The following is a 12,931-nucleotide window of genomic DNA, read 5'->3' on the forward strand; positions in this document are numbered from 1 at the left end:
GTGTCTGTTCCAGTTAGAACAAATCACTGCCCCTTCCATGAAGGGAGTGGTCCAATATAATCAACCTGCCACCATGTAACTGGCTGGTCACCTTGGGGAATGGTGCCATATTGGGGGTTGAGTGTGGGTTTCTGCTGCTGGCAGATTGAGCACTCAGCAGTGGTTGTAGCCAGGTCAGCCTTGGTGAGTGAAATCCATGTTGCTGAGCCCATGCATAACCTCCATCCCTACCATCATGACCACTTTGTTCATGAGCCCATTGGGCAATGACAGAAGTTGCTGGGGAAAGAAGCTGACTGGTATCCACAGAATGGGTCATCTTATCCACTTGATTATTAAAATCTTCCTCTGCTGAAGTCACCCTCTGGTGTGCATTCACATGGGACACAAATATCTTCATGTTTTTAACCCACTCAGAAAGGTCTACCCACATACTTCTTCCCCAGACCTCTTTGTCACCAATTTTCCAATTATGGTCTTTCCAAGTCCCTGACCATCCAGCCAAACCATTAGCAACAGCCCATGAGTCAGGATACAAATGTACCTCTGGCCAGGCTTCCTTCCAAACAAAATGAACAACCAGGTGCACTGCTCGAAGTTCTGCCCACTGGGAGGATTTCCCCTCACCACTGTCCTTCAAGGACACCCCAGAAAAGGGTTGCAATGCTGCAGCTGTCCACTTTCGGGTGGTACCTGCATATCGTGCTGAACCATCTGTGAACCAGACCCGAGTTTTCTCTTTCTCAGTCAATTCACTGTAAGGAACTCCCCAAGAGGCCATAGCTCTGGTCTGGGAAAGAGAAGGCAATGTGGCAGCAGGAGGGGAAACCATGGGCATTTGTGCCACTTCTTCATGTAACTTACTTGTGCATTCAGGACCTGCTCTGGCTCTATCTCATATATACCATTTCCATTTTACAATAGAGTGCTGCTGTGCACGCCCAACTTTATGGCTTGGTGGGTCAGACAACACCCAACTCATGATATTTAACTCAGGTCTCATGATAATTTGGTGGCCTATGGTTAAGCATTCAGTCTCTACTAAGGCTCAGTAGCAGGCCAAAAGCTGTTTCTCAAAAGCAGAGTAGTTATCTGCAGCAGATGGTAAGGCTTTGCTCCAAAATCGTAAGGGTCTGTGTTGTGATTCTCCTATAGGGGCCTGCCAAAGGCTCCAGACAGCATCTCTATTTGCCACTGACCATTGGATTTGCCAGCACCATTGGATATGCTGGATCATACGGCCCAAGTGGCAGAGCAGCTTGTACAGCAGCCTGGACCTGTTGCAGAACCTCCTCTTGTTCAGGTCCCCACTCAAAATTAGCAGCTTTTCTGGTCACTCAATAAATGGGCTGGAGTAGCACACCCAAATGAGGAATATGTTGTTACCAAAATCCAAAAAGACCAACCAGGCATTTTGCCTCTTTTTTGGTTGTGGGAGGGGCCAGATGCAGAAACTTATCCTTCACCTTAGAAGGGATATCTCGACATGCCCCACACCACTGGACACCTAGAAATTTTACTGAGGTGGAAGGCCCCTGTATTTTTGTTGGATTTATCTCCCATCCTCTGACACACAAATGCCTTACAAGTAAATCTAGAGTAGTTGCTACTTCTTGCTCACTAGGTCCCATAAACATGATATCATCAATATAACGGACCAGTGTGATGTCTTGTGGGAGGCAGAAACGATCAAGCTCTCTGCGAACAAGATTATGACATAGGGCTGGAGAGTTGATATACCCCTGAGGTAGGACAGTGAAAGTATATTGCTGACCTTGCCAGCTGAAAGCAAACTGGTTTTGGTGGTGCTTACTAATAGCTATTGAGAAAAAAGCATTTGCCAGATCAACAGCTGCATACCAGGTACCAGGGAATGTATTGATTTGCTCAAGCAATGATACTACATCTGGAACAGCAGCTGCAATTGGAGTTACCACGTGGTTGAGCTTACGATAATCCACTGTCATTCTCCAAGACCCATTTGTTTTCTGGACAGGCCAAATAGGAGAGTTGAACGGGGATGTGGTGGGAATCACCACCCCTGCATCCTTCAAGTCCTTAAGAGTGGCAGTAATCTCTGCAATCCCTCCAGGAATACGGTATTGCTTCTGATTTACTATTTTGCTTGGTAGGTGCAGTTCTAGTGGCTTCCACTTGGCCTTTCCCACCATAATAGCCCTCACTGCATGAGTTAGAGAGCCAACGTGGCATTCTGCCAGTTGCTCAGTATGTCTATGCCAATTATACATTCTGGAACTGGGGAAATTACTACAGGATGTGTCCAGGGGCCCACTGGACCCACTGTGAGATGAACCTGAGCTAAAACTCCATTGGTCACCTGGCCTCCATAAGCTCTCACTTATGGAGTGGTCCAGAGTGATGTGCTGGGTCTCCTGGAATTAATGTCACCTCTGAACCAGTGTCTAATAATCCCCAAAATATCTGATCATTTCCTTTTCCCCAATGTATAGTTACCCTGGTAAAAGGCCGTAGGTCTCCTTGGGGAAGACTTGGAGGAAGATTAACAGTATAAATTTTGGCAGTGTAACAGGTTTATCCCTCAAAGAGACCTGGCCTTCCCTTCATTCAAGGGGCTCTGGGTCTGTAAACTGTTTCAAGTCTGGAAACTGATTAAGGGGCCGTGACTCTGTGTTTTTATAATTCAGGTTAGACTTCTGTTCCCTTGACCTAGAACTCTTTTGTTTATACAGCTCCAACAAGAATTTAGTAGACTGCCCTTCTATTGTATTTCTATGTACCCCATGATTTACTAGCCAATGCCACAAATCTCTGTGTGTCATATAATTTTGACACTTCCTTTGAGTTTGCTGTCTATTATAATAGCCATGTCTACCCTGTCTTTGGTGATTACGTGCTGCCACCTGGCTTCTGCCAACTCGGGATCCTGTCATCCCCATTGTGTTTAAGGATTCCAGTTCAGTGACAGCAGTTCCCACAGTAATATCTGACCTACAGAGAAGTGCAACCACAGAGCTCTTCAGGGATAACGGTGCTAGTCTCACAAATTTATTTCTCACTGTTCTGGTAAAAGGTGCATCCTCTGGACATTCCTGGGGTGTAAGAGCAGGCTTTGCATGATAAATCCACTCTAACATTCCAATCTCCTTAAGCCTCTGGATCCCCTCATCTACATTATACCAGGGCAGTTCTGGCATTTCAACCTCAGGTATTGTTGGTCACCTTTTGATGCATGTTTCAACCAACCATCCAAACAAACCATTAATACCTTTTCTAACCCCTTGAGCTATAACATTGGATGCAGAATCTCTGCTTAGTGGGCCCATATCAATAAATTCAGCCTGATCCAGCCTTATATTCCTCCCAACATTATCCCACACTCTTAAAATCCATTGCCACACATATTCCGCTGATTTCTGTCTATATAAATTGGAAAACTCACACAGTTCTTTTGGAGTATAACGTACCTCCTCATGTGTGATACTTTGTACCTCGCCTTTTGGGGCCTGTTGGAACTTTAGTCTAGTTATAGGTCTGGAAGAAACAAGGGGTGGTGGGGGTGGGTCATGAAAAGAATTAGAAATATCTTCCAAGCCATTTGCTTCAGGGCCTTCATTTGCAGTTTCATCTGGTGAAACAGGATTAATAACTCTAGGCCTAATCCCTTCAGGAGGAGGTTGGGTGGCCAATTACTCGAGGCAGGCTGGAGGTGGGGCGGCTATGTCCTCAGGGAAGACTATTACAGGATTATCTAGAGAAGACTCAGCATGGCCTAGGATTTCAACCTCGCCCCCAACATCATTATCAATCCATATGTCACCATCCCATTTTTCAGGGTCCCACTCTTTTCCTTCAGTTTAACGGCAGACATCATGCAAGACTGAGATTTCAGTTTACGTTGTAAAGTTGCTACTCTGACAATAAGATTCTGAGTCTGATTTTCAGAGATCTCAAGTCTTCGGCTACAGGAAATAAGATTTTCCTCCAGAATACTCATAGAAACTTCTACATCTTTCACACGGTACTTAAGCTTCTCATTTGAAGCCTTAAGCCCATCCCTCTCACCCCTTAATTAGCCAGTGTATCTAACAACAACCAACCAACATCTCTATAACTCTTATTTCTACAAAACTCTGTAAAAGTGTCAAAAACATTCTCCCCCATAGTCTGGCTTCATACAAGTGAAGCATTAGGAGAATTGAATGATGATATTTTGACTATCTCCTTTGCCAACTCACTCCATGGATTGGGAGTGTCATTCTGATTATGGGAATCAGAGTCCTTAGTGTCTCTGAGTCCAGTCAGAGTAGAAAACCATTCATAAAAACCCATTTTTAAGATTCTGTTTCTTAAGAACCACTCCCTGTACCAAGATGTATTAGTTAGGGTTCTCTAGATAAACAGGATCAACAGGGAACACTTGCAAATATAAAATTTATAATAGTGTCTCACGTGACTGCAGGAACGCAGAGTCCAAATCCACAGGGCAGGCTGTGAAGCCGACGACTCCGATGGAGGGTCTGGATGAACTCCACAGGAGAGGCTCACCAGCTGAAGCAGGAATGGGGCCTGTCTCCTCTGAGTCTTCCTTAAAAGGCTTCTCCTGATTAAATTTAGCAACACTAATTGTAGAAGACCTCCCCTTTGGCTGATTACAAATGGAATCAGCTGTGGATGCAGCTGATGTGATCATGACCTAATCCTATGAATGTCCTCATTGCAACAGATAGGCCAGTACTTGCCCAATCAGATAAATGGCTACCACAACTTGGCCGAGTTGACACACATCCCTAACCATGACACTCTCTAAGTATCAGTGTCTCACATCTATAAAAATGGGAATGATATTTACCTATTTCTTAGGGTTACTTTGAGTTTTTAATAAAACTATGTGAATAATGTTCTTAGTACTGTACCTGGTCTATAATAAAGCCATTAAATTTTAGTTTTTATCAATAGTCATACTTATTTCAGGGTGAATTCATTCCACCTTGTTCATAATTTTGATGATGATACTTCAGAAATTGCAAGAAAATAAACAGGTTTGGGGAGAGACGGGAAGCAAATAATTCTGGGTGTGGGCATCATTGAGAAAGAGTATAGTGACTGATAATCCATTGAACTATCATTAGTCTTGATGTTTTTCTATTTCGTATGTATTTCTAAATGCACAAGTAAATTCTAATTGCTGTAGAAAAACAGAAAATCAACCCACTTAGAAATTAAGTTAATAAAAGAAATTTTGGTGAAAATCTTCCAGCCCTATTTGTGGAGCTAATTGCTACACTATGTCATGGGATCACAGGCTGAGGCACAACAGAAACTTTCAGCAAATAACTGTAATACAAAGGTCCAAAATAGCAGAATAAGAGCTTCCATCACGTTCAGTCTCCCAGTTCTGGTTTGAATCTGTTGTGTACTCCCAAAAGCCATGTTCTTTCCATCCTGATCCACCTTGTGGGGGCAGCCATGTTCTATAATCCTGGTCCATTATCATAGGGTGGAGCCTTTTGATTAAGTAGTTTCTATGGAAATGTGATCCACCCAATTGTGGGGTGTGACCTGTTTATGAGATTACGTCCATGGAGATGTGACCCACCCAATTGTGGGTGTGACCTCTTTATGAGATTACGTCCATGGAGATGTGACCCACCCAATTGTGGGTGTGACCTCTTTATGAGATTACGTCCATGGAGATGTGACCCACCCAATTGTGGGTGTGACCTCTTTATGAGAGTACGTCCAAGGAGATGTGACCCACCCAATTGTGGGTGTGACCCTTTATGAGATTACGTCCATGGAGATGTGACCCACCCAATTGTGGGTGTGACCTCTTTATGAGATTACGTCATGGAGATGTGACCCATCCAATTATGGGTGTGACCTCTTTATGAGATTACGTCCATGGAGATGTGACCCACCCAATTGTGGGTGTGACCTCTTTATGAGATTACGTCCATGGAGATGTGACATACCCAATTGTGGGGTGGCCTTTGGATTAAATGGAGATGTGACTCCACCCATTCAAGATGTTTCTTGATTAGTTTACTGGAGTCCTTTAAAAAAGAAGAACATTTTGGAAAATGCCCTGCAGTGACACAGATGCAGACATTTGGAGACTAAATATCCCGGGTGCTAAATAACTCACAGAAATAGCCAGAACCTGAAAAGAAGAAATCACTGGGCCCAGGATATGTTGAGCTAAGAGATGAAACCCAGAGTTTTGCCTCAGAGCAGCTATGTCTGGACTCGCAGATGCTTGTAAAGGTAGTCACTGGAATCAGAATCTGGAAGCAACAGAACTAGGAACAAGAACCAGCAGATGCCAGCCACATGCCTTTCTATGGGACAGACATTGGCCTTTCCTTGAGTCAAGGTATCTTTCTGTGGATGCTGAGTTTGGACATTTTTATGCCCTTAGACTTGTCACCTCATAACTTAATGAATCCCCTTTATAAAAGTCAAATTATTTCTAGTATATTGCATTTTGGCAGCATTAGCAAGCTAAAATTCCCAAGGAGGCCAAATTCCTAGGCTTAGTGTTGGTGGATGACAGCTGCACACACCACACTGTGTGTGTGGGAGAGAGAGATAAGTCTAAACTGCCAAGAGTTGGATATTTATATGATCCAGAGGGAGGGGGGCCTGGCCACTGAGATTTCCCACACTGATAATTAGCTAAGGCTGCTTGTTTTCAGTGTCTGGGTTGAAGACAAGGTCAGGACTTTAATTAGACCTAACATCTCCCCCAGGCTGCGGAACAGAAATATATTGAAACAATAGAAATCATGTGTCTATGATTTCCCCCATTCGTAGAATGATATATAACATGCAAATTAATATGATAGTAAAATGAACCATACTATGTTCTCTCCTAGGTTGAATTTATCATTTGAAATTATGATTTCCATTTCAATAAGACTTAACAGATTCATATCATTTTTAATAACTGCATGGGCTACAGATTTTAAGAATATATATAAATCATTGCCTAAACTTCCTATTATTGAAAAATCTAGTCATTTCTTATTATGTTATATATAATGCCAAGCTCCCTGCCAGGGTATATCTAAGGCTTCTTGCTAGACCTATGTTAACAAGAGGATATGTGAAGCAGCATGGATTTATGGAAGCTCAGTTCCAATAATAATGATATGGACCAGAGTAAGAAACTAATAAATGAAATAAATATTAGTGAAGAAAAAAGAGGAATTAAATTATAGATGTATTCAATACACATGCACACACACACACACACACACACACACACACACACACACACACACACACACACACACAGGTAGGTTGTGTTTTCTTATTGGAGTTTTTAAATGCATTTCCCTAAAGGCTAATGATGTGGAGCATCATTCCATACATTGTTTGTAACCACTTATACTCTCTGGTGAAAAATATGTTAAAATCTTTTGTGCATTTTTAAAATGTAAGGTTATTTGTTTTCTTGTTAAATTTCAAGTGTTCTTTAAATATTCTGCATAAATATCTTTTGACAGGTATATGAATTGCAAATATGTCCTCCTACTCTGTGATTTATTTTGTTAGAACCTTTCTCGTGGGGAAATAATACTTTTAGAATTAAATGTTAAAAATCCAAATTGTATTTTTTTACTTTTACAAGTGATATTTTTTATATCACATCTAGTTACTCCTCACCTAATCCAATGTCTCAAAGATTTTCTCTTATAATTGCTTCTAGAAGTTTTAGAGTTTTCAACTTTATATTTAGGTCAAATTATATTTTGAGTTAATTTGTATTACATTTTAGCCATTGGTATTTAGCTATTCAATTATTTTGCAACCATTTGACAAATTGATTATCCTTTAATTGTTGAATTTACTTTGTACCTTTGTCAAAAATCAATTCATATGTCTCTGTGTTTCAATTTCTGGACTCTCTTTCTGTTCCATTGATCTATGTATCTATTCTTTAACCAATATAACTGTTTTGATAAGTGCAATTTAATAATAAGCCTCGTAATCAGTTATTTTGTGTCCCCCAACTTGATTCTTCTTTTTCAAAACTGTTTGGTTTTCCTAGTTCTTTTGCCATTCCATATAAATTTTAGGGTCAGATTTTCAATTTGACAAATAAATTCCTACTAGGATTTTGTTTGAGATTATATTAATTCTATAGATCTATTTTGGGAGAATTGCCATCTTAATGTTGCATATTTCAATCCATGAGCATGGTGTGTCTTTCTATTTGTCTCCTTTTATGTTTTTAATCAGTTTTATAAATAAATTCATAAATAAGTATTTCATTTTTAAAATGATAGTTTTAAAGTATTGTAATTCCAGTTGTTCACTGTGTTAGAAATAAATGATTGGCATTTTTATATTCTGTGATCTTGCTAGACTAACTAAGTCTTGGAGATTTCTAGTAGACTGGAGTTTAAGACACAAACAATAACTTCATCTGCAAATATAGACAGATTTATGTCTTCATTTCTACTCTATGTTTTTTATTTGCTTTTCTTGCTAGACTGAATGTCTAAGTTTCTATTAAAATATTGGGTATAAGTAATGAGAAAAGACCCCTTTGCTTTGTGTGATGGGTTGAGCTGTATGCACCCCAGAAAAGGCCACATTATTTTCAACCATTCTGTGGGTGCAGACCAATTGTAGGTGGGACATTTTGATTAGGTTATTTTAATTGAGATGTGCTCCATCTCATTCAAAGTGTGTCTTAATCTTTTTACTGGTGTCATTTTTAAGAGGATAAAATACAGAAGCTAAGGCAGGCAGAAGCTAAAAGAGAGAAACCCACCAAAGCTGAGTGATGAAGCCACTGAAACCAGAAGGTGGAAGCAATGTAAGTCAGAAGAGAAGGATAGGCAGATGTTGCCATGTGTCCTGCTATCTGACAGAGGCGCTCACTTTAGCTGGTCTTTTGGGAGAAGGTATTGGTCTGTTGGTGCCTTAATTTGGGTATTTCATGGTGTTAGAACTGCAAACTTGTAAGCTAATAAGTCTCTATTGTTAAAAACCAGTCCATTTTTGGTATATTGCATTTCGTCAGCTCAACAAATGAAAACACCTTGTTCTTGATCCTTGGGAAAAAACTTCAGTTTTTCCCAACCGCTGATAAAGATGAAAAGCAATGGCCCTTCTTTTGGATGTCATGGGGGAATGCAATTAGTTTTCAAATAGTTTGAAAGATTACTTAGCATTATTTTAAAAACTGAAGAGGAGTGCATACTATGAACAGCAAATTCCTAATAATTACATGTTTGGAGACACATAAATTTGTGCACGTGGATATCTGTAGAAGGGAGTTCATGCTTAATTTGTTTGTGGATAGAAAAAAGTGTAAGGCTATAAAAGTTCAAAATTTCAATCAGGAACTTGTATAACTTTTACAACAGCTTCTGACAACAACTACAAATATTACAGTTGCTTAATTCACTTCAATTCTAACTCTAACTGCTTGGAGTCAGGCCAGAGCCCTTCAAGTAATTGAACTATTTTAAGATTAAGACACCAGTTGCAAGTTTGGGGGCCCAGGACACCAGCATTTATGACCAAATGGCTATAAATTCAGAGTTCAACCAACCCCTCAGCTTGTTTTTCTATAATCATGGAAAAGATTACAAATAAGAAATGAAGAAAAACCACACAAAAGATGAGGTTTAGGTGAGTCTCAAACTCAAGTCTCCATGAAGGAGTCTAGATCCATCACTGTCTCCTGACACAGAGGTGTATTTTATCAACTGTAAAAGCTTACTGGAGCTTCAAGTGCCCTGAGTTTATATAGGGTCTCACTATACAGACATAACTGATCATATCAATACCTACCTAGTTGAGCTCAATTTCCAGAATGCCTCCCCTTCCAGAGGTCAGGGAGGTTGGGGTATCATGAGAGGCCTGATTCAAAACCTCAATCTCCTAATTACAGGGTTATTCTTTACACTGTGGTAAGCTCCACCCTAACACTACACCTGTGGCTGACCCCACCCTGCCATCTCATTAGCATAAGGACTATCAAATGTGGTCTTGTACCCACCCTAAATAAGAACAAATGACCCTATCATGGAAAATCCCAAAGATTCACAGGTTATTTCCCCAGGAATTGGACAAACACCAGCCAGGTTTTTCGTTATGCTACAGGGGAAGCAACTTAAGTTTACTTCAGCAGAAGAATATATATAATTACGTTATTTTCACAAATAGTGGAATAACTAAATGAAAATGAAGGTTGTAAAGCTTCACTTATTAATATAGATGAATTTTACAGTTATGAAATTACAATGAGAAAATGTCACTATATGTACAGTATTATACATTTCGAATGCATGAAATTCTAAACAAAATATTTGGGGGATATGTATTTTTTATATAAGCAAAGACAGTATATATTAATGAGTTTAAAAAGCAAAAAGATTAAATGATTAAAAATACATCATGGCCAAACAAGACCAATTTCAGGATTACAGGGATGCTTTCATTTTAGAAGATTTATCTTTACTACTCCATATTAGATGTTTAAAGGTGAGAACATGCAGATGAACCAATAGCATTCATTAAAATTCAACTGAGAAATGTGGTTTTATCAATGGACCCTTTGCTAGACTAACAAAAAAGAGAGAGAGGATGAAAATAAACAAAAAACAGAAATAGAAGAGGAGATATAACCACTGGCTCCACAGAAATAAAGGAGTTAATGCAAGGATACTATGAGCGACTGCATGCTAAAAACCTAGACAACATGCATGAAATGGACTGATCAACATTCACACGAGAAGAAACAGACAACCTCAACACACCAATCACAAATAAAGAGATTGAATTAGTCATCAAGAAGTTTCTAAAAAAGAAAAGTCCAGGACCAGGTGGTTTCACATGTGAATTCTACCAAGAACTCAGGAAAGAATTAGTACCAATCCTGCTCAAACTCTTCCAAAAAATTGAAGAGGAGGGACAGTTACTTAACTCATTCTGCAAAGCAAACATTACCCTAACACCAAAGCCGGACAAATACTGCAAGAAAAGAAAATTACAGACCACTCTCTCTAATGAATATAGATGCAAAAATCCTCAACATTTTTTGCAAATCAAATCCAGCAGTACATTAAAAGAGTCAATCTTATGACTAAGTGGAATTGATTCCAGGTGTGCAAGCTGGTTCGACACAGGAAAATCAATTAATGTAATACACTCTATCAATAAGTCAAAGATGATTGATGCATAAAAGGCATTTGACAAAATTCAAAATCCTTTCTTGATGAAAACACTTCAAAGGATAGGAATAGAAGGCACCTTCCTCAACATGATAAAGGGAATATACAAAAAAACCCACAGCTAGCACTATTCTCAGTAGGAAAAGACTGAAAGCTCTCTCTCTAAGATCAGGAACAAGACAAGGATGTACACTGTCACCATTATTACTCAGCATTGTTCTGGAAGTCCTAGGCAGAGCAATTAGATAAGAAAATGAAATGAAAACATCCAAATTGTAAAGGAAGAAGTCAAACTTGTATTGTATGCAGATGACATGATACTATATATTGAAAATCCCAACAAATGTGCAGCAAAGCTACTAGATAGAGCTAATAAATGAGTACAGCAAAGTGGCAGGGTAGAAGATTAACACCCCCAAATCATTTGTATTTCTAAACACTAGTAAAGAGCAATCCGAGGAGGAAATCAAGAAAAAAAATCCAATTACAGTAACAATCAAAGGAATAAAATATTTAGGAATAAATTTACTTAAGGACACAAAAGACCTATACACAGAAAACTACAAGAAATTGCTAAAAGAAATCATGGAAAATCTGAATAAATGGAAGGGCATACAGTGTTCATAGATTGGAAAACTAAATATAATTAAGATATCAATTTTCCCAAAATTGATTTATAGATTCAATGCAATACCAATTAAAATCCCAACAATTTTTTTTTGCAGAAGCAGAAAAGCCAATAACCAAGTTTATTTGGAAAGGTGATGTGCCTCAAGTAACTAAAAATTTCTTGAGAAAGAAAAATGAAGTGGGAGGTCTCACACTACCTGACTTTAAGGTATATTACCGGGGTACAGTGGTCAAAACAGCATGGTACTAGCATAAAGATAGATATACTGACTAATGGAATTGAATTAAATGTTCAGAAATAGACTTTTATGTCTCATTTATGGATAATTGATCTTTGATAAATAAGGTAGACAAGGCAACACACCTGGAACAGAGCAGCCTCTTCAATAAATGGTGTTTGAAGAACTGGATATCCATATGCAAAAGAATGAAAGAGAATCCATATCTCAAACCCTACAGAAAAAGTAACTCAAATTGGATCAAAGACCTAAACATTAGATTTAGGACCACAAAACCTTTAGAAGAAAATGTAGGGAAATATCTTATAAGTCTTGCAATAGGAGGTGGTCTCCTAAACCTTACACATAAAGCACAAACAGGGCCGCTCAGTGCCTGGCTATCCAGGGGGAGAGGCTGACAGAGGAGAAGGTCTTGGACAAGTTAGACATTTAGAATAGTTACGGTCTGAAGTTGTCTTTTTTTCCTTATATATTTTTCCTTGCAGTGTATGTATCTATTTAAATATTCAACTGAGATTAACAATGTTTTAGATTATCATTTTATTAGTAAAATAGAGGATCATCTGATAAACCCAGGAGATATGTAATATGTGTACACCTACTGTATGAATCTCAAAAAGCTCTTCTACTAGTCGCTGAAATTGAAGAAATATGTGAAAAATATCTAATCAATATAAATCAACCAAACCCATAGCAAAGTAGGTATCAAGTTTCACCTTCTCTTCCTAATAAATTAAAATAAATAGGGTAGAACATTTCTGTTATTTTTAAAATTTCAAATAACACAGAAGTGTAAAGAATAATAGGATAAACTTAGATTTAGTCATTCCCAGTTTTAACAGATCTTACCTTTTTTTTGTCATTATCTTGAATTGATTTTTCTGTGTG

Source organism: Tamandua tetradactyla, chromosome 11 (assembly GCF_023851605.1).
Source record: "Tamandua tetradactyla isolate mTamTet1 chromosome 11, mTamTet1.pri, whole genome shotgun sequence".
Lineage (NCBI taxonomy): Eukaryota > Metazoa > Chordata > Mammalia > Pilosa > Myrmecophagidae > Tamandua > Tamandua tetradactyla.